The sequence below is a fragment of the Dipodomys merriami genome, unplaced genomic scaffold, assembly GCF_024711535.1.
Source record: "Dipodomys merriami isolate MVZ:Mamm:240054 unplaced genomic scaffold, mDipMer1.0.p SCAF_393, whole genome shotgun sequence".
Classification (NCBI taxonomy): domain Eukaryota; kingdom Metazoa; phylum Chordata; class Mammalia; order Rodentia; family Heteromyidae; genus Dipodomys; species Dipodomys merriami.
The window spans coordinates 55,709-59,748 of NW_027205526.1; the positions used below are offsets into that span (position 1 = coordinate 55,709).

A 4,040-nucleotide genomic window follows, 5' to 3' on the forward strand; every position below is an offset into this window, starting at 1 on the left:
CTGTGCAGCGGTGTCCAGCCATTCACAGTTATTGCATGAATATCTGCCTTGAGATACCAACTCATGGGCAATGTCTAGGTGTCCACTCTAGGCTTCGCGATGAAGAGGGGTATACTCATCCTCATCCCTAGTATTCATATAAGTGGCCTTTTTGGAAAGTACTCTCCACACTGTAGTAAGCTGCAAGACAAGCACTCTACCACTAAGCCACCTTCCCAGCCCAAGGATTAAGATTCTTGCCTGTAATTTAGTCAAAGCTATGTCTCATTACGTAGGCGACTAAAAATGTATTTACTAATTTCAAGTAAATACATAAATTCTATTTCCATCTCTTTTAAAAAATAAAAAAATTGTTTGCTCTGTAAATTGATTAGATGCATGGATTTTGTGGCTAGCTATGTCATTTCACATATGTATCTCTTTTCCTCTTTCTCTTTCATGGTTCTCATAGACAATATGGTTGCTCCATAATTATCCTAATTTATTTTGCTTTTATATTTTTAGTTTCATCATTTCACTTTCTGCTCTGTCATTTCCCAGAACAGCACCACATAAACAGAAAAATCCAGAAGTGGTTCTGTGGCTCAAGTTGTACAGCTCTTGCCTTGATTTGAAGAGCTAAAGGAGAGTGCCCAGGCCGAGTTCAGGCCCCACAACTAATTTAAAAAAAGAATCTAAATACTTGATAATTCTACTAACAGATCTGACTGAAATCAGTTGAATCACACTTTTCCTGTACAATGAAGGAATAGGTCCAGGCTAGGAAAACAGCTACAGAAGGCAGGCAGATTGTATCTGTGACAAAACTTTGTGGAAAATGGAATCGAGGATTACTTACTGGTGATTCACTTGCACTTGAAGCATGATTCTCAACTATTGCTTGCTGATTCTGAACTATTGCTTTGATCATTATATTTTCCAAGAAGAAAAAGTGAAATTTAATTGGTAGTAAAGGACTACTAATACATTTTGACTTCTCATTAAGCATCTTCAATCATCAAAATCACTTGAAGGCAATAGACAGGCCTATTTTTAGATGAAAACAAGTGTCTTTAAAAAAGCAAAAATTTAGGTAGTCATACCAAGGACTTCTATTTTACTACTGCATTATACATTTTTTCTAATGTTGGATACCAACATTAGAAAGCTACTAGAAAGCTCTTAAAGCCCATATGTTGAATAGTGAGTTCTCTTACACTATAACATGATATTTCCCAAATCATTTACAAAGAAGGCATTGTATCCTATTTTCTCATTCCTAGAATAAGCTGCACATGAAGACACCAAGGGTGCTCATGTTCAGACAAGGAACAAGATGAAAAAGTGAGGAATGGTATCAATTTCAAGAAAAAAATGAAGTAGGATCCAAGCAAATTTCTTCTTTGGGATGCCGAAATTAATCTGCTTACTATGGTGTGAAGACTACTTTCCAAAAAGGCCACCCAGATGAATACTAGGGATGAGGATGAGTATACCCCTCTTCATATGGAAGCCTAGAGTGGACATTTAGACATTGTCCATGAGTTGGTAGCTCAAGGCAGATATTCATGCAATAACTCTGAATGGCTGACACCCCAGCACAGTGCTTATATGTGGAATAATACCAGAGTGGCAGATGCCAATCCCCAAATTAAAGGCCTCTTGTCCTCCTTGCATGTTGCTGCTGGGAATAGAAATCGAAAAGATACTCTGTTGAACCATTATATCAAACCAGGTTTGAAGAACAGCTTGGAAGAAACTGCATTTAATATTGCCAAAAGGATAAGTATGTATCACTACCTCTTTGAAGTTGTGGAAGGTTGTACAAATTTTTCGCATGAGTCGTAATGGTTTGGTTAAGTTTCTTAAATTTCAAAAATGCCAGTCCATCCTTTGTGGCCCTACGAATTTTTTCACAATAAAAAGCAACAGCAATATCTTACTTTAAAAATTCATGGATTCCATGGTATTCTTCCAAGTGAATTGCCTGACTCTGATGTCAAAATGCATTCAAGAGTTTTTTGTATACATCTATAATGATTTCTGCAGAGTTTGTGATTTTTTTAATCAGAAATAATTTTAACTTATCTGTTGAAATGGTGCTTTTGTGAAAAAAGTATATCTATGTTTGTACAATATCCATAATCTATTTCATTCGCTCCTAGATATAATACTTTGAATTCTACATTTTTATATAATGTATAGTTTCATTAATAAATGTGTCCTTTCAGATTGCATTCCATATAGAAGAAGTTTAAGATTCCTTTTTTTTCCTAGGTCCTTATATTATTTTATTTCTTTGGGATAACATGACAATGTTATGTAATTTCAGTTTTGTAAAGGTTATGCTATGTAAAGGCCTTTCTAAGGTGAAGATTTAATACACTGATGTCAAACTAACCTTTAATTCTATGAATTACATGTATTGTTACACTTGTATTTTTGTAATCAACTTTTTAATAACTGTTTTTATATTTCTTGCATCAGAAGAATGAAAAACATAGAATACTTCACAAATTTTCATATACTCCTTGTGCAAGTGCCATGTTAATCTCTGTATTATTGTAATTTGGGTAGACCTGCTGCTGAAGCATGAAGTACCCTATAAATTTAAGTACTTAATGATGCAATCTTTACACAGGCATATATCCATGGTTGCCTATTTGTAACAAGGAACACTTATTGTTCCTTAAAATGTGATTGATCTTATTTCTCTAAAATTCTGTGTATAGTGGAAAAGCTTATATCATTTGGCCGATTGCTCATATTTACAATTTTTTTGTCAATGACTATTTTGTCGTTTTCATTTTAAATTTGATCATACTTTGAAGCCTTTAAAGCTAAGTCCAAAGGTGATGGCTTTTCAAGTACTTATTTATCAACTGAGTTAGCTTTGTAGAGCTAATGGATTCAAAGTAAGCCTTGCTTGAGAGCTACTTCTAAACTTCTGCAGCATAAAATTTCCCAAATAAGGTCTTGCTGGGACAAATGTCTACCTGAACCTTTACCCTTCTTCCTTGTAGGAACAGACAAACCAGAATATCTTACCCTGACAGCATAGATTGTCTTACTGGAACAAAACTAATCTTAGTTACAAGGGATCATAGAGAGATGAACAGTTCAGACAGAATTGTTCAGAATAGAAGGTATTTTATCAAAATATAATTGTTTATTATACTTATCATTTCAAAAGTAGCTAAAGCCAAGAAGGTGAAATAATTTTCATATTCATGATTACCTACTGTCCTGGCCTGTCTATCATCCAACCAGGCAGGAACTTACACTACTGACACTCTATCACCAAATATTTCCATAGCTCCTGGAAAAGTCCATATGTTTCTCCTCGATATTAGGCCTTAAATTGGTAATGTTTTAATCACATTGTTTCCTCTTGCCTCTAGGCTGTAAATCTACAAATGGTAAAGCTTTAAGTCTAACTCTACCAAACACTGAGGTAGAGATAATGGAAGAATACTTTGAAACAGAGTTGCCTTTGATTCCCTAACCACAACACAACAATGCAAAACAATTTTTATATTATATATACTTATAAATTTTATATTTATAAATATAAAGTATGTGCTGATTTTAAATTTCACACAGTAAATATTACTAGAATTGATAATTTGACAAATATATTGAAACTTATTCCGATAAATAGAATGGAATATAAATAATTAGATTTAGGATATATATTATAATATAAAAAGTATCAATGCAATATCTTCGGTATAAACTTGTGATACGTTCTATGTGTTCGTTATCTTCTGAATTCACATGGTAAAATAACAGTATTGTTTTCTGCTAATCTATAATGGATTTTACTCTGATGCTCTGTTTATTGTTTTAACTCGCTGGTCCCAAAGTGTTTTTCTCCATATTTCTGAAGCATTCTTACTGATTATACCCAAATTTTGCTGATATGATGTCTAAAAGCTATTATTCTTCTGAAGTATCCACGGATCCGAGGATACCAGTTCCTAGTTATCTGTATCATCAGATAACAAGGGCAAGACTTCTCACATAGGCCCATGCAACATGCCAACAGAAAATAATTGAAG

General features: G+C 33.8%; 1 pseudogene; it reads right to left on the minus strand.

Annotated features, from left to right (window-relative positions):
* Window positions 1-2,473: 2,473 nt before the first annotated feature.
* On the minus strand, window positions 2,474-2,573 carry LOC138805453 (U6 spliceosomal RNA; annotated as a pseudogene).
* Between the last annotated feature and the right edge of the window lie 1,467 nt (window positions 2,574-4,040).